This window comes from Anser cygnoides, chromosome 5, assembly GCF_040182565.1.
Source record: "Anser cygnoides isolate HZ-2024a breed goose chromosome 5, Taihu_goose_T2T_genome, whole genome shotgun sequence".
Taxonomy (NCBI): Eukaryota; Metazoa; Chordata; class Aves; order Anseriformes; family Anatidae; genus Anser; species Anser cygnoides.
This window is the reverse complement of record NC_089877.1, coordinates 28,788,359-28,806,692: the sequence shown is the minus strand read 5'-3', so window position 1 is coordinate 28,806,692 and position 18,334 is coordinate 28,788,359. Positions and strand designations below refer to the sequence as shown.

The window sequence follows — 18,334 nt, the reverse complement described above, 5'->3', positions numbered from 1 at the left end:
ACTGTCACATTATTTTTGTTATGCTACTTTCAGAATGCATTGCATGCGAATATTTCTCCCATTAAAGCAGATTGCCTCAGGCACAGAGAAATTTGTCTGAAGTTCATTACAAAGAACTGGAGAGAATACCCAGAAGCACGGACAAGCAGCCACCTAATTTCTCCTATTTCAGCTACCATATACATTCATATGATGAACTCAAAGCGATAAACAAGGAGATCACCTCACTTTTTAAAAAAGTGGCTTTTTTCTTTCCTTCTTTTCCTTTTGAGTCTTGTCACTATCCCAATAGCAGTCCCACAACAAACACATGATCCTAACAAATGTCAGTAGGTCAGGTGGGGTAGGAGCCAAATGGCCCCAAATCACTTGATGACTAAGAAGAGTCAAATGAAAAAGACTTTCTGCTTCTACAGATACAATGAATAAATAATTACGTCATCAAATATTCATCTATATCTAATATCGCAAAGCTTCCCTTCGATAAGCATCGACCCGGCACAGACTCCATAGGAATGGTTACATTGTCTAAAGAGTAAGTTTTCATTTTTGAAAGTTTTTAAGGAAACTTTTTGTGAATAATTTAATGGGATTAAGTGCATAGCCCTGAAGATTGTTTAGTTCATGACATTTCCAAAAGAAGTATTAAAATAAGACTTTGTCATATTGTAATCTGTAATTATCAAATATTTTTATGCTGACTACAAATGCCAATACCCAGCCTAAAAATAATCAGCCCAGTGAATTTTAAAACCTTAATTTTTATGGCTTGTTATTCTAATAGAGGCCAGAAAGGATGCTCCAGATACCCAACAATCCCAGTAATCCTCCATAAATTTCAGTTACAAATAGTGTAACTGATGCTGATAATGAGAAGTCAACCTCAGAAATATAAACACAAAAGCAGATTAAGTGAACTGGAACTTGAGCAACGATCCTGGTGTACCTTTCATCTCCCCAGCTGTTAAAGTCATTTGCACAATTACTTGTGACTCTTCATTTATGGACTGATTCAGCTCTTAGAGGTGCTGCAAACATGGAAGGTTGTCCCAGATTCATAATATGCTATGCTGATATCTACATCCCACTAACTTCACTCTGTACTAGCTGCTCTCTGCCTACAAGAATACTGTGATCTACTGCTTTCTATCTCCTGTAATTCCCTATGTACTCAATCATGAGAGATGGACACTTCTGGATGGTGATTCACTCCATCCTAGGGAGATGGAACCAGGTCCCCTTTCTCCATGGACGACAGATGGAGCCAGATGAGTAGTTCAGAACAGCTGCCTCACTTCTGGGTAGTCAGGCAAACTAATCTCACTCTGATGGTTGAACTAGGTACTTTCTATTTTATAACACCCTGGCTGACGGCATGAGACAGATTTTAAACAGGTTGAATGAGGGTCAGAAAGAAGTCCAAATTAGCCTCTGATGCATAAGTACTCACTTCTTTCGCAGCTTGACTTCTATCACACCTATGCCACCAAATTCTTTCAGAGCTTTTTCCATAATTGTCTTTGTAAACAGGAACTAAATTAGGTCTTTTATATCATTCCAAAGCAAAAATACACGTTAATAGAAGGGGAATTTGAGAGTAAAAGTACCAGTACTGAATTCTGCTTCTTCAGCAAAAAAAAGTCATAGTTGCTTTTTGATTCAAATCCATTGGAAATTTTGTTCTAACATTAGGCACGCTATTAGAGAGAAATATTCTACCACAGTTTAACACAGCCAAAGATGATATCAGCATATAAAATACTTTTTGAGTCAGCTACATTTTCAGTAGTTTTTTTTTTCCTTAAGGATATCTATCCAAATACAAGCAATTAAGGGTGCTCTATTAGCCAGCCTCTGAGGTACAGTCTTAACCACCAACTGACATTCTTCTCAATTCTCTAATATGACCAGAGGACAAAGAATATAGTACATCTTCCCCAAATAAGCCGTTTCTCCAGCGTGATCCCAGACTTGAACCTCCAGTACTAACTATACTGCATTGACTATAAAACATTTATGTGCTCATAATTCTGTGAGCATTTGGCTATTACTTATCTGCAAACATCCCTGTGGCAGAAATAAAACACAGATAAACTCGGAATTCATAAGCCCTACTTCCATGGTCAGACTACATTGCCCCTCACCTCTCCCTTACACTACAGTAGGTCCATCACCTTTCTCTCCCCAAGTTTTTACCTTCTCTTTATTCTCAGTGTCCTTGCCCCATGATCAGGATAACAAAAGATGACTAAAGCTCTTTACAAGGTGGGCAACTCAGCAGTCAAGTTAACACTTTCTGGCAAAGCAACTCCACTAGACTTGTGCAAATAATCTATTTTTAGGACATTTTTGGTATAGCAGAACAATGTCTTCTGGACATCACAAGAAGTTATGCTTACAGAAGTAATCTTAGAAACATCTAAAACAGATGGAGAAGACAGCAAGTGAAAAGATGCAGATAGATGAGTCAATATCTATGCTGCTTCCACCTACCGGCAGCAGTCCTGTAACCCCAGCCGGCAATTTCTAGGTGTAAACATCGCTGGGCAGTTTATGTGGCAAGAGTAGGGGCCCTTTGTTGTGGTTCATGAATATTAACACTGTGATACCCAACTCTTTTCTTTCCAAGGGAGTAAAAAATGGTGCTGTCATGTTCCCTGAGGCTGGTGGATAATTGTATGAAAATTAGAGCAATTGGATATGCCCTGAGGAGATGTGCACAGGCAAATCAGATGTCCCTAGGGAACAATCCATTCAGTACCCTATATTTCACTGTGTTGATCTCCTCCCACCTGCTGGATGGCAGAGGTAGAGAAAAAAAAAATCTTCTCATAGAGTCAAAACAGACATTTGTCCATGCTGATATCTGTATATCCAACAGTAATTATGTGGAAAAAAGCACAGATGCTTAAAGGAGCTAATACAACCTTCTCTGTGACACTGGATAATTTCCAACAATCTTATCTGGAAGGAACCTCCACCAGCTAGCCCTTATTCAGACCCCAGACCCAACTAAGCACACGGTTCTTTACCTCTATTATCGGAAGTAAATTTAGTGGCACTACATAGCTGTCTGTCATCCCCACAGAGCAGGAGGTCAAGGGTTCCACTGATGTATGTTTCCTACCTGCACCTTGCATGCCATTGAGTTTGAAAAACCAAGGCATGCTGGAATTATCCCAACAAATTGCAGTCCCTGCCTCCAGGGCTTTATGGGCAGAAGGACGTGAAAAATAAAGCTTTGCTGGATATTATATTTCAGGACCAAGACTAAGCTAATTTACAGAGGCTCCAATATCAACTCAAACTTCCAATCTTAAGTTTATCTCAGCAAAGTTTTTTGAGCAAAGGTTTTTTCAGGTTGCTTTACAGTTACTTACAGTGATAGGAATGTGTCATATGATTGCGGAGTTTTTCCTTTAAAATAGGCACCAAACCCATTTCAAGAAGGAAATCTTTTGTTTACTTTAGAAGATATAATCTTATTTCAAAGAATACGAACATGTTGGTTGCACAACTTTGCGAAGTACAGAAATTCAGTATTTTCATTATTATGAATAATGTTGTCCTGGGGAACAGATTTGTGGGATGGGAATTAGGTCAAAGTTCCAAGGATAGCAAGTGAAACAGATTATAAATAGTTTTCTTGAAAGGATGAAAAGAAAACCAGCCCTGCCTTGTCCCTCTACGTATCTTCAGATAGCTGCAGATAAGAAACTTTAGTGGAATCCAGACATTTTCCTATAAGGTGATGAAAATATTTATAGTAGCATAAAAAAATGGACCAAATACAAAACTGCATGTGTGAATGATCATCTTTAACCATTGGTATTTATGGTGGGCAGATCTTTCTGCATCACCGTGTTTATTTTTATTCTAGGGAGGTACATGGCTCTCGAGGCTTTCTGCAAATAATTCTCCAGGCCTGCATTTTTAAAAAAATGCCACTCCTAAATATTCAGATGATCACACCCTCATGACAATGCTCTTAAGGGTTCAGTATAAGGTTCTCTTATTAATTCCCTTTGATGTTTGTTTATATGTTCACAAACCTTTGCTATCAACAAATGAAATACGCAGCTCCATAACTAATGGTGGAAGTTTTATCAGAAAATATGCTAATGTTGCAGTGAGACATTAAACTATCTGTTTGAGATATAGGGTCAGGTATGTCAAGACCGTACTTCTCAGTTGTCTTAAACAGAGCTACTTCTGGTACCAGAGCTTTTGGGAGGTGTTGGAAGCATTGGTTCAAATGCAAAAGACTACTTACTTGTATGTGTGAGAGTTGCTCTATTTCATAAATGCTTATCGCCTCCCCAGCGGTTAAGCAATACACGTTTTTCTCTCTAGCTGAGGATCAAATTATAATGAATTATACCACCTGACCATTTACACACAAGTTTTATGACTAGCATGCACCATTTATGTCGGCTTAATGCAGACTTTTCCAGAACTTCTTATTTGTGCCCTTACACTGGGCTATGTTTGGTTAATAGCCTTTTATTTCTTGAATGTGATTTTTACTCATACAGAGTAGTTAAGGTTTAACATAAAGGATTACTTTACACTTCAAAAAAAGTAAATCACAGAAAGAGTCTTGAACTGCATTAGGCTTGAAATGAAATATTCCCTTCCTCTGTAGCCCCAGAATAGAAGGAGCTCAGCATTCTGAGAGTGGTACAAAGTGGTATTGTTAAACAGAAGCTAATTAGGATGGGATTTCATGTTGCTAAGAGCTAAGTCTTTGGTATGCAAGAGAGCCAAACAGCAAGGGCAAAGTGTAACTATTTAAGGCTGAAGTTTGCTATTTAAAGGAAAATGTTCATACTGGCCCAAAATTTAGCTGCAGTCAGGAGAGTGTTTCTCTGTCAATGAGAAGATGACGGACTGTCACGACTCCACTCAGTGAGTCCAGATCAAATGTGCTCAGGACGTAAGCCAAGAGATTATTTTTCCAACCTGCCAGAATGAAAAGCACCATCTGTGATCGATTTTGTGATAATGGAGTAAACAGCTACTGGAAATTCAGGACAGTTCCCAGAGATTTTTGGTCTCTGGGAGGAATGAATATGAGCTTGCAAGAGGAACACAGCTGCTGCCATCCAAAACCTGTGGTCTCCTCTGTGGAGGTTGAGAAACATTAAGAATCACAAACCCTTGGGAGCATAACCTCCTGCAAGCAGTGGGATTTTGCCTGATCCTATGCAGGAAAACAGGTGGAAGATGTCCTGAATATTCTCTCCTTTTTTGCCTATGTGCCTACCATTCACAGAGTATTCTTTTATGACAGCAGGTTTACCTTAAATATAAATCTAGTAAAAATAAACCCAGATTGTAAACTGTAGGCACTGATTTCAAAGACTGTAGAAATCTGTGTACAGTATTCTGCTTTGTGAAGTTAAAGCTACAAGTCTAACCACAAAAGCTCTCTCAAATTTAAAAGAGAAAGCAACTATTTCTTGCAGTAATGGCAGCATTACTTTTACTTGCTAGAAGAATCACACGTTAATTTTGATCCAGCAGAAAAATATTTTGTTAAAGGTCTTAATTTTTTAAAGGTTTGATATAAGACATTTAATTTCTCTGGTATCTCCTGAGAAGCCAAATAATATTTGGCAAATGTAAATGGTAAAAGCTCTAATGTTATTAGTCCGTATAAGAAAAAAGTCAAGGCTGAGAGGAGACAACAATCTTGTACAGAAACATCAGGCTTGAATTTTGACCTATTGTGAGGCTGGGAGTGGGTTACATCCAGCTTTAGCCAAAATTAGAAACAAGTCTAGAGGTGTTCAGTGACTGCACCAAAGAGAAAACTAGTTCTGTGAACTAATGCCTGAACTGACCACAGCTAAGGAATGCAACCATTGCCCGAGGAACACCATTTCCTACTCTCCTGTACAGCCCCCATATGTGTATAAGCCATACAATGATTGTTTGCTTTTTAGAAAAAAGTGCCCAGGCACTCCCTGAGTCAGGATCACACCACAACATGTACACCTGGTTTCTCAGAGGTGTGATTTGGAGCCAAGGCCTAGGGCCCATAACTAACTCATAGCCATTTATAGTGCCTTTCTCCTCAGGCTCCTCAGAGCTGTACAGCCAGGAGCAGCAGGGGTGTAGCTCACAGGGTTTCTTTTCTATTTCAGTTGAAGAAAAGTCTTTATTGTCTGTAATTAGCAGAGGGCCTAAAACAAGCGGCACAGGGTTCGGGCCAGAGGAGGAACACAACACAAAGGAGGCGCAACTCATGGCTTATAGAAGTACTTCAGAGGATCCAATTAAATGCTGTGCGCTGGAGCATTTCTATGTAGATTGAGGCCTCCACAGAGTTTCCCGCTGTAAAATATTTTAAAAAGATCTTTAAACACTAGAAAATCCTCCCCGGGTCCCGCGGGGAGCACCCCCACCGCCGGGCAGCAGGTGGCACCAGAGCACAGCCGGCCAGGCGCCTTGGTCCTCCGGCAGTACCGAACAGCGGAATGGCGTTGTGGGGTTTCCTTCAGCTGACCGGGTTTTCGTGTAACACGCTTATTGTTATAACTTAGTAGGCACTACACGATTACACAGATAGCACGTCCTCCCTCTGCTCCAGAACAAATCCCCCGAGTTATCTCACCTGCTAGCCAGCGCCATCACGAGGGCCAAGTGCAAATCCTGCTCTTTATGGTGCCCCATGGCTGGGGCTTCCTGAGTGGCCAGAGAGCTTGTGCTGACTGGCTGACCGAGCATTTGAAGGCTGAGTTCTGGCCTTCTGCTGTGGGCAATTAACACTAATTAAGCAATAATTAAAATTACTCTGTGACATCCTTCACAGAAGGTCCTAACTGGGTTATGTGTTGGCGCTACTCAGGCCGTTTTAATTAGCTATTGTTCTGTGCGCATTTCTAAGGGCACAAGTGTTGCCAACCCAGGACAAAAAGTTAAAACGCAAGGATAAGGACGCAGAAGTGTGTAACCACAAGTATGGGACTTTATCGGACGTCTGGCCTCAGCCCTCCACCAACCTGGAGTTGACGGGTGGCACAGCAGCACAACGCTTGTAGAGGTCCCCTGCTAACATGGGGGGGATCCAGTGGGCTGGTGAGCACACCCTTCATCATATATGGGTTTTGTGAAGGGGCGCAGGTTTAAGTTTTCTGTCAGTCTCACATGTAGATCCCATGGTGTGACAGAACCGGGCTGGTAACCTGTGAGCCCTTCTTAGTTGGCTCAGTAGGTTAAGCCAAGGCTCTGTAACCCTGCTGTCACCAGGGCAGGGAAGCATACCTGTGAGCCTTGCAAGGGAAGTACAGGATGCCTCCCCAGGTTCAGGGGTCTTGTTATCTCCCCTAAATGAATCAACTGATTCAAACAGAAGCAGCATAAATTTTAGCCCAATTGCCTGTCATCCCAAACAGGGAAGGCCAGTTACCCAAACCCTGTTGAGGCAGGCTGTAGGATCATTGGGGAAGCCTGTTTTTGTTCATGTGCCATTCACTACATCAGACTTGCTGAACTGGAAACAGTCAGCTGGGCCTTATAGGGATAATCCGCAGGGGATGCACCAATTATTTGCAAGTAAAATGATAACCCATAATCCCAACTGGGCAGACATGTGAGCTTTATTAAGCACCATTCTGACTGCAGGGGAAAGGAGAATGCTTCTGCAAAAAACTCAGGCAGAGGCAAGGCAAAGGTTCCCCTGGGAGGATGTGGAAGCATTGGTACCGATTAAGAGAGACTCTGAGGGGGACCCAAATACTGGCAAGGGCTGAGAGTTGGTAAAGCAGTACCAGTAAGTAATCCTTTCTGGGATTCAACATGAGGCACCAAAACTGAAAAATGCCTCTAAACTATATGAGGTCTGCCAGAACCCAGATGAGAGCCCATCTGCTTTTTTCAAACGCCTCTGTGAAATGGTCAGAAAATGGATGGATCCGGACCCAGATGATAAGGCAAATAAGAGAATGTTTAACATGCGGTTTATCTGCTCCTGATATTAGGAAAAAAATGTGGAAGGTAGTTTGGGCTGGGGGAATGTCAGTCTTTCAGCTAATTGAGATTGCATACAAAGTTTGTAATAATTGAGAGGTGCAAAAATAGAGAGAAAAAAATAAGCTGTAGGCATTACTTTTGGCAGCAGCTGTTGTAGAAGGGGAGGGAACTCAGGGCAGAGGCAGAGGTGGATATAGAAGATAATTTTTAAAGGGTTGTGGACATGGACAAAGGGGGGGGGGCAGGAAGGAGTAAACCCATAGGCTCCAACCAGGGTGCCTGGTGCAGGGAAGAGGGACACTGGAAAAATAAGTGTGTGCTGGTAAAGAAAAAGGAGCTGAAAAGAGGCAGTGAAGAGCATCATTTGATTATGTTGGAAGATTTGGAGTCAGAATGATGGAAATCAGAGGATGAAATTGCAGTCTCTCCAGCAGATGCCCTGGTTCCTTTTAAGTTTGGGGGAGACACCATCAATTTTCTTTGAGACAGTGGTGCAACTAATTCTGTAGTGACAAACTGTAAAAGACTGCTCCTGCAGCTGATGGACTGTAAAATTGGGGGAAGAATGTTGACACACCAGTTTTATATATGCCTGAGTGCGCTCTCCCTTTGCTGGGAAGAGACTTACTGTGAAAATTAAATCCCAAGTGAGTTTTGTCACAGACAAGATAAAAGTTAAGGTTCTAAATGAAAACTCTTGGAAAGCCCAAATTTACCTTCTGGTTAGAGCCAGAAGGGGACCAGCAGGTACCTGAAGAGGTTTTAAACACAATAACTCTGTTAGTTTGGACAGGAAAACAACCTGAGAGAGCAAAAAACACATCCCCAGTCCAGATCAAGTTAAAGCTGAGAGCAATACCTGTATGGGTACCCCAATATCAAATCAGTTTTGCAACAAGAGGATTAGAGCTATTGATAGACAAGTTTCTATTGTACGGATTAATTTGTGAAGGCCAGTCCAGCTTTAATACCCCAATACACAAGTAAAGAAACTAAATAGTACAGAATACAGGTCTATGCAGGACCTGAGAGCCATACATAACGAAAGACATACACAGTGGTATCTAACCCTCATATTCTCCAGATGACAATATCTGAGGAAGATTCCTTTTTTTTTTTTTTTTTTTCTCCAGTATTGGATCGTAGACACCTTCTGTATGCCACTATACCATGGATACACAGGAATGATCATTGGTTCCATTGGATGCCCCTGTGCATACATTCTGACCTGAACATTGGGTAAAAAAAAAAAAAAAAAAATTGTGGAAAGATAAACCTTCACAGGAAGAATGGAAAGGACCATGTATCATCCTGCTTCACACTCATGTGGCAGTTAAAGTGAAAGGAGTTGTTTTGATCTGTCAGACTAGTCAAAGAGAAAATTGAACAGCTCCATAAATTGGCTGAAGAGGTCACGCAGAATAGCGGAACTGACTTCTCACGGTTGACCTCATGGTTACCTAATTCTGAGTGGCCGAAACAATTGTTTGTGGTATTTGTATTTTTGCTTATTATGATTGTGTGCTGCCTTAAGGTACAATGTTTACTTGAATGCCTGGGATTTTGGAAAAAATACATGTCAGTGACCCCAACATATCATGACGATGAAAAGCAGTAATATGGAGTATTTCCTTAACCTAAATACGGAGAAAGGTGAGGACTATGGAACGTCTCAGCAAGGTCCGTAGCCTCATGGGGGGAGCCCAGGTCGGAGAGTTACCATGCAAGGACAAGGGCACATAAGTGTGTAACCACAAGCATGTGCTAACGTCAGCACAAAAAAAGAGGCAAGGATGCTCTGGAGTAACTTCTGCTTCATTAGCATGATAAAGCACACCCCCCTGAGTGGAGATCTGACATGATAATTAGTGACTGCCTTAGGTTAATGAGCTAGCACCTATCTCACGCGTGTTGTGTTACTGCACGTGGGCTGCTGAGCAAGTGATGTAACCGAAAGCAGCCAGTGAGTGACTCTACACCTGCCTGTACCTGCTTTTTGGACTGTATGAAAGGCCTGGCACTCAGCTCTGGGTGTGCTTGCTTTGCAAATTACTGCCTGGTACCTGATGCTGTGCAGACTTGAAACAAAGGGTAATTGGCAAACCTCAGCTCCGTGTGCTTATTGCAGTGCAGCGGGCACGAGCCCAGCCCTTGTTGAGGGACAACCCAAGCAGAGAGTACCCCTACATGGGGACTGAGGTGAGGGGGCTGCCCAGGGGCAGGGGAGGCCATCCTGGGCGGTGACCTGGTCCCTAGAAGCTCCTTTGCAGGGTCATACAGCTCTGGACAAGGAAGCACGGTGTGAAGAAATGGGTGGGAGTCTTTCACATGGCAGCCGTCAGCACAATGAGATCTGAGCACTGCCGAAATCTGTGGCCAAGCTGGTGGACTTCTCTTGCAAGGAGTTTTACCTCGGGCAGGGCATGGATGGAAAGACAAGTTCTAGGTCAATCCCTGGGCCTGCTGGGGAGTGCTCTTTGGTAGGAAGTTACAAAATCAGTGCAATTTAAGATGAAATTCTCAAAACTGCCCCTTTTTCTGGTCACCTTCTTGCAGGCACTGAGACCTGTTTTCAGAGATACCCAACCCTTGAATTTCCCTGCACCTTTGAAACCAAGCCAAGAACGTTTTGCCCAGAGGTGGAGGCACACAAAATTAGGTTTGCTTTTTAAGATGCTTGTTGGCTGTGTTTGAAAGCCATCTTATCCTTTATCAATTTCACCATCACCACCCTGTCCTTCTAGAATTTTCTGGAAATCTTTAACTGCATCATAAAAATGATACATATCAGAAAAGCCACCGCTCCACCCATCCCCTCCATGCCGTTTCTTCCTGGAGGCTGTGCTGTTTGGCAATTGCTGTATGCAAGTGGATGGGTGGGTATCAGGCAGGTACCTCCAGACTGCGTGGGGAAGTGTGAGAATAACACAAGCTGCTTTTGAGATGGAGAGAAGGGCAGGCTGAGACCTTCAGGGCAGCGGGTGAAGCCCTGGTGAAACGGTATTGTGCTGGAAGGACTGCGGAATTCGTTCCTTACGCCTGGATAATTTCCCTCTATGACCGAGATGAAAAGTTTGAGATTTTGTCCATGTGCTTGTAGACGTGGCAGGAGAGAGAGCAGCATGCGTGTTTTGTCTGTGTGTAATGCCTGTGTCTGTATGCTGGGGCACGTGGTGGCACAGCCTGGACTCCCCAGCAGCACTTCCTACCAACCCCTTCCAAGTCAAAGTGCTATCAAACACTGCTTGCTCGAGCTGCCGATGCTGTAAATAAAACCCAGTTTGCAATCTCGTTTGAACCTGCCTGTGGCAGCATGTAAACAGGAGTTGGTGCTTTGGGTTGCTCCTAGCCCTTTGGGGATGGTACAGCAGCGCTTTCCTTGCCAGCTTGGTGGGGTAAGCCCCAGGACTGACCCCGGGAACTCGGGTAACAGCATAAAAGCAGGGTTGTCCCCTCCTCCACAGCCGCTGGCACTATCGCATCCTATCATTTGTCTTCCAAAGAGATCAGTGCTTTTCTGCTGTTTCTGTGGATCACCATGGGAACCGGCAGGAACAGAGCCGTGCCAGGGAGGCTCAGCAACTGCTGCTGTCAGAGCACTTTGTCTGGGGATCTCGCCTGCGGAGAGACGGAGCCTTCTCCGGGGCTGCTCACCTGCAGGTGACCCTTCCTGGGAGAGGCAGGCGGAGGGACCTCAGTGGGGGCTCTTGGCATGTCCACCTCCCACATGGGAGTGAAATAATTCCTCCCTTTATGCAATGCCTTGACAGGCCTGAAAGATCCCAGAGCAGAGATCACAACCATCTGGGAGCTGTGTGCCTGGCTCCGGTGTGAGACCAGGAAAGGAGCCAAAAACCTCTCCAGCTAGAGTAGCCTCCCTCCCGCACCCCCTGTCGGACAGCCTGCCTGCCGGTTCCAGCAGCAGGGGCTCTGCAAGTCAGAGTCCTACGGTGGGGAACCTCGTTCCCCTCCACACCCCATCCTGACATCTGGCAGCTGTAGGCCTGACTTCAGTGCAAGACCGGGAAGGCAGCCAAAGCCCTTCCCACAGACCAGCCCCATCTCTTACGGGTGTCTTCTCTGCCCCGCTCCCAGCCAGCGAACTGCCAGTTGTGGAGAGGAGTCCCCCGTCGTGTTTTGTGCAGCCCCTCCTGCTCTGGCCACAGAGCTGCCCCAGCTGCCTGGGCCTGAGTTCTCAGGTCAGCACCCAAGGAGTGGCCAGCTGGGACCTACTTTACTCTTTACTGAAAGAATTGATTTAACAATTCTGAAATGGTCTTTCCCGCCAGCTCTGCCACAGGGGTATGGGGACAAGGATACCCCTTCTCCTGGCCTACCCAAACCCTTCCCATCCAACAACAACTCTTTTCACGGGTCTAGTGGGGTTCAGACATGAGTTCACTCCCCACAATCCCATCTGGTCTGAATCTGCTTGCTGAGAAGCTGTCTGCAGTGACGGGTTGATGCAGAGCTATGGCAGCAGTAACAGAGGTCTATGCAGCACACCCTATTGCCTCCTCAGTGCTCAGTCCTAGTAAGTGTGTCCCTCAGAGAGCTGATGTTTAAGAATTGGGCTGAGATCACCAGTTTGTCCACATAGCTGTCTCTGCTGCTGCTTGTCAGAAGGTAGCAGTTTTTTATTTCTTTTACTTGGCCTGAATTCAAACCGGTAATCTATAATCTGCACTCTGCTCCCCACATGGTTTGTGTCTTTCCTTAGCGTAGGTTTTTACACTGTGCTTCCAGAACCATCTTGGCATTTCACAGGAAACCTGAGGAAACAAACTGATCATAGTCTGCTGCCTACTTTGCCTGCGCTGCACTCACGGGATGGCCGACCTGCTGCTGCTGCTTCAGGTAGGGGTCGAGGGACATGGACTCCCCTTTGCAGCAGCAGAACTGTGACCATCCCTCACATCACTGGGGCTGCAGAAGTAGGAGGTCCAGCTCTCCAGGGCTCTCCTTGATTCATCCTAGCACCTTGTCCCAGCTCCATTCCCTGCCCTTTCTATACCTCCTTTTCCTTGGCAGGCCTCCCATCCTTGGGGCAGCAACATTCAGGGTTCTAAGTGCTGTTGAGCCAGCTCTGTTAGCATAGTCACAGCATCTGAGCTTGATACAGTGTCCCTGTGAGATATGTCATGTATGGCATCACCTGCACAGCATTGACCTCTGTAGTCTGTGGGCTCAGAAAGATTCAAAGAGCGCTGTGGTATGTGAGAACCTTATGGGCTGCACACCAGCCAATACCAGACACGAAAGACCACTCAAAACAAATACGCTTGCAAGGACTGTCTTCCTCCTCCTCAGCCTGAAGACTCCCACGTGCTGTCCTCCTTTCTTCTCCCATCTGCAATAGCAATTTGACATGGACACACAGGCATGCTGACAACAACCCCAAATTTACTTTTTAAACTCCATTCATCTAATCTGTGATCTAGATAAAACTACAAGGATAAAAGCACAAGGAAACATTAATTATTGTGAAAGATGTTAAATCTGTGTATTTTATAGAAGAGAAAGGTTTTTTTTTCTCTACAGACTACTTAAATGATAGTTGATGTCTTAATCTAACAGAAAAGACCTAATGAAATCTGATACTTGGAGGCTGAAATTGGAGAAATGCAGAGATGAAACAAGGCGTTTAATAGCTATTAAACAAAACAAATATTAACAAATATTACAAATATTAACAAATATTAACAAAGCTATTAATACTGAGACTAACACTGGAGTTACCCCTGGGATGACTCCCTGAGGATAATGGGAATTCTCCTTTGTTTTGCTTTCTGCCAGTCGGGACTGTGTATACAAAACATATGTTCTCGCTCAAGCAGGAGTTCTGGCTTGACTAGTACACACAAAGGTCTTCATGTCCCGTGTGTCAGGTGTGACGAGATGACCATAACGCAATCAAACCCAGCTGATACAGTACTGGAAGGCAATGGCTTCCTGGCCCTCCCACTGGGTCCTCCCACAAGCAACTGGTCAATGCAGTGAGGTGATCCACAGCTGCCAGTCTCATTTTCTGCTGTATGAGCTTGTCATTGCTGATTAGAAGAGAAGCACAGCAGAGGTTTGCAGGTCTGCGTTGCATCTGTCAGCACACTGCAAGCCCACAAAGAACAGAGAAAGGGAACTAGGCATGAAGGCCATTTCCAATTTCTTTAAGCCCCTAACATGGGTGGAATTTAGAGAACTACTATCTGAAGCCTAAGTTCCCAATGGAGAGGAACAAGTCCCTCAGACAGGTGTTTCACGGCACTGGCTTGGTTTTGTGCAAGTTTTCCTCGCATAGGACTGAGCCTTCAGTGGGGCTCCCACGTGGACTGGGTCTGGCTGATGTCTTTGCCCCTTTGGTAAGTTTTCAGCAGTACTGTCAGGAACGTAATGCTGTCTCCTGCCTGCAGGACTATAACAACTTCACTTTCTAGAGACAGAGTTTTTTCTGCTCTAATCTTCTGACAACTAGTTCTCTTGTATCTTTTTGCTCTTCTATTTAGGTATCTCAGATAAGGTGCTCTTAACAAAGCAGTCCGTGCTTGTGTTGTGATAACGATAGCCTAACAGTGCCAAGCTAGTTCTCTTGGATTTGCCAGAGAGTTTGTTTTGTCAATAAGGTAGTTGCTGTTTATAGTAAATGTAATTTTATTTTTAGTTTTATTTTTTTAATGAATGATTTTTCTGCAAATTTCAAAGACCTGACAGAGTGCTAGAGCAGACATATTAAAGATAAATGCTGAGGGAACTCGCTTGGGAACTGTGCGATACTGCTGTCTGTTCTTAGGACCTCCTCTCTCTGAAGTCAAAACAAATTTTCTATTTGCATTATCTAAAAGAAGGAACACTTCTAATTAGTATTTTTCAATAATTTTGTTAAATTATTTAACAGAAGTGACAGCAGGTGTAAGGAGGCATAGCACTGTAGAATATTTGCATTAAAGAAATGGCAGCACACAGATCTGTGAGTGCTGATGTGGTTCTGGGACTCCAGGAGTTAAAGCAAGGTGTGTGCAGGCAGTTCTTGGGGAGGTACTTTGTATAAAGTTCAGTGGCTGAGGAATGTCCTGGCAGTCAAGCTTCAATGCCTGGGAAAAACTCAAGGCTGGACTGACATTTCAGTCAGTGATACAATCCTGTTGCCTTTGCTGGTGCAAATAAGAGAACTTGACCAGTGACTTTAAAGGAAGAACAAAAATACCTCATAAAATCAAGATTAAGGAACACTGGTTGCATGTGTGGCTGAAAGAAATCAGGAACAGTATAGGGAAGATGAAGGGAATAACTCATTTCCCCATTTTGTCTTTGGTCAACCTCAGTTCAGGAGAGGACTTTGTGAAGCCTGAAGCTACCTTTTGCCCTGCCGAAATACCTATAGGGAGCCACAAGTCATGTTGGTTCTGGTTATTTATTACAATTCCTTGATCAATGGGAGTAATAATTAATACAGGCACACACAAAACTTGCAGATTTCAGGCAACTGGAATCCCTTGTACTGAGAACTGATGGAGAAATCTCTCTGTGTGACAGCGTGACAGCAGCCAGCACCATCTCTGCCTGTATTCCTGTCTGTCCCTGCTCAACTGGCCAAATGGGATATCTCCTTGCCAGATGCCTGTTTCTTTTCAGTTCTCTGCCTGTCTCCACTTGGCTCTCTGGCCATCTCTGTGTAGTGCTATCCTGCTCTCTGACTGAAGCAGCTCAGCAATGCTTGCTTTGTCTTGTAGCTGGAAAGGAAAAGGCAGCTTCATCCAGCCAAAATCCCATGAAACTGGAAATGGATGAGAAATCTCAGGCAAAACAATCTTGAGAAAACTGCAAGGCCCACTGAATCTTTGGAAATCTGACTACTTATTTGGATAATGAGGCATCTTCTCTGAGAAGAGCTTCATAGAGAAAATTGTAAAGTATCTTCGGCAGAAGTCATGCACCTGACGATGGAATAAGTACCAAGATACTGAATCTGAATGAATTACATTTTGCTTTGAAACATGCTGGTCTAAGGCACAAAGCCCTGGGAGCGTTTCGTCCTGAAGCCTTCGTTTAGCCGAGGTCTTCCACACACCCGCCTGAGGCTCAGGCAGAGGAGGCAATGAGCTGCCTGCAGCAGAGGGCAGCAGCAGGCCTGTGCACTCCCGCCACAGGCCGGCCTTCCTTGTTAGCCCTGTTGCCAGCTCAATGAGAAACATGCAGTATTGTATTCCTGTAAGTCAGTATGTATTCCTGTAAGTCAGTATGTATTCCTGTAAGTCAGTATGTATTCCTGTAAGTCAGTATGCTTGTAAGTCAGTATGTATTCCTGTAAGGGAATGCTAAATGTAAAGCAGCTCAGCAAGTGGTGGCCCTGTTACTGAATAAAGTATTTTATGTGCTGGCAGCTCGTGTTAGAAATGCTTGAAGCTGCAGGCTGGCGCGTTTGAGTCATTTTGTGTGAGAGGTGGCCCAAGTATATGGTGAGGATAGTGTTTCTAGCTGGGAAACACTTATGACACTTAATTGATTTTCACCTTTATCCCAGCACCAGCCCGTGCCCTGGAGCTGCCTACGGCTCACAGAGGGGCTCCGGCTGGGCCCTGGGGTGCTCCACCAGCCCCTTGGGCTCTGCAGCAGGTGAAGGCAGCGTACTGCTGTGGGGGCCCAGATGCCAGCTCTCCACCTGGCCACTCCTGTGAGTGTGGCCAAAAGCATCTGTGGGTGACCCTGGCTTGCTGCCCCCACAGAAAACACTGCTGCACCCCTGGGCTGAGGACGGTTTGGGAACACCGGCTCTGAAATCATGGAGATGACTGCAGTGGGGACCCCAGACGTGAAGGGCCCAACCCCGGGGACGAGGAGGGTGCCTGCGGCCCCCGGGGCAGCGCCCGCCACCTCGTGCCGCTGCCCCCAGGCGCCTGGCACAAGATGGCCGCCCCGCGGCACCTGTCCCGCCTGAGGGGGCGGCCGCGGGCAGCCCCTGGGGGCCGCCCCAGCAGCACCGAGCCGCTCCCCGCAGCCCGGCCCCACCGGCAGCCCCGGAGGGCCGCGGGCTGGGCGCGGAGGGCGTCCCCGGTCAAGGACAGGGAGCGGGCGCGGCTCCTCCCCGCAGGGGCCACCGCCGGCACCGGGGGCAGGGCGCCGTCCGCCCCACCTGCCCGGCCGCCGCTCCCGGGAAGGGGTTAAGGGCCCGGGGCGGCTGATGTCAGTTCCTGCGCTCCCCGGGAGGGCCGGCTCTGACATCCGAGCCGGGCTGTCCCGCCCGCACAGGCGGGCGAGGTGCTGGACGGCACCGGAGCCGCGACGGGCACCTGCCTGCTGCCAGCCCCGCGGTGAGCTCGGCGCGGGGGACGGGGGCGGTCGGTGCGGGGCTGGCCCGGCCCGGCCCGGCCCGGGGGGTGCATGCGGGGAGGGACGGCAGTGCGGGAGGGACGGGCAGCCCGGGAGTAAAGGTGTCCGTCCGTCCGTCCTGCGGTCCCCTGGGTCCTCCTGGTGAGCCGCGGCGTGCGGGGCGAGACCTCGGGAGGCAGAGTGCCAGAACCGTGAGCCCTCTGCCTGCCTTCTGGCTTCTGGTCAAGCCCCCTGCGCTCACGCAGAGGGATTTGATTTTACTTTTTATTTCCCCGGTGCCCAGCCCGCCCTCCCGCCCAAATTTCCCCCTGTTCCGCGCGTCCCAAGCCGCGAGCTCGGAGGGGGGAAAGAAAAAAAAGCCCGTGGCTGGATAAACCCGGTGGCCTCGGGGTTACAAAGCCGGGGGCTGAAGTTGGTCGTGAGGGGGGAAGGAGGCGCCGGGGGTGGCTAACGGCATGGCTCTGAGCGCGGGGCCCGGCCCGTGCCGCCGGGCGGTGCCCGGCAGGTGCTGGGAGCAGCGCCCCGCGCCCCGCGTCCTCCGCGCTAGATCAGGGTGGGGGGATAAGGGAAAAAATGACTTTTTGGTACGGCATTTATCTGGTATGGGATTTAACTTCAGCAGAACTGCACCTTGGGCACTCCAAGTAAATACATTCATGTATCTTTTGGATTTAGCGTTTGGAGCTAGAACTATCGCTTTTCATTGAAACCTACTTACATGTCAAAAACAGAAGTCTCACACCTACATTTAGTGGCTGGTCCCATCTCGTTTTTTGTTCCCTCACAAAGTTCTTAGGACTTAGCAGCTCCCGTTATCTTCACTGGAAGCTGTCTGCTATCGAACGCTCAGAAAGTCAGGCTGCTCTTCAGGGCGTGTCTGGCTGCATTTATGAATCAGGTTCGGATGATCTCAGCTTTTCTGAGTTGTGGCTGCTTTTTGTTTCCCGTGTCCCTAAAGAAATACCACACCTGGAAGTATGTTTCTCAATTTCTTTGTATTCCAAAGGAAAAAAAAAAAACAAAACACTGTTGA

At 46.2% G+C, this 18,334-nt stretch overlaps 1 protein-coding gene across 2 annotated transcripts in view; it reads left to right on the top strand.

Annotated features, from left to right (window-relative positions):
- The first annotated feature begins 16,981 nt into the window (after positions 1-16,981).
- Positions 16,982-18,334, top strand: part of PLEKHH1 (pleckstrin homology, MyTH4 and FERM domain containing H1) — a 50,914-nt gene continuing 49,561 nt past the window's right edge. The window contains exon 1 of one of the 2 annotated variants that reach the window (XM_066997697.1): positions 16,982-17,282. The gene's annotated coding sequence lies outside the window, so the exon portion shown is untranslated. The remainder of the gene's footprint in view (positions 17,283-18,334) is intronic. The other variant, XM_048064983.2, reaches the window with a different exon arrangement.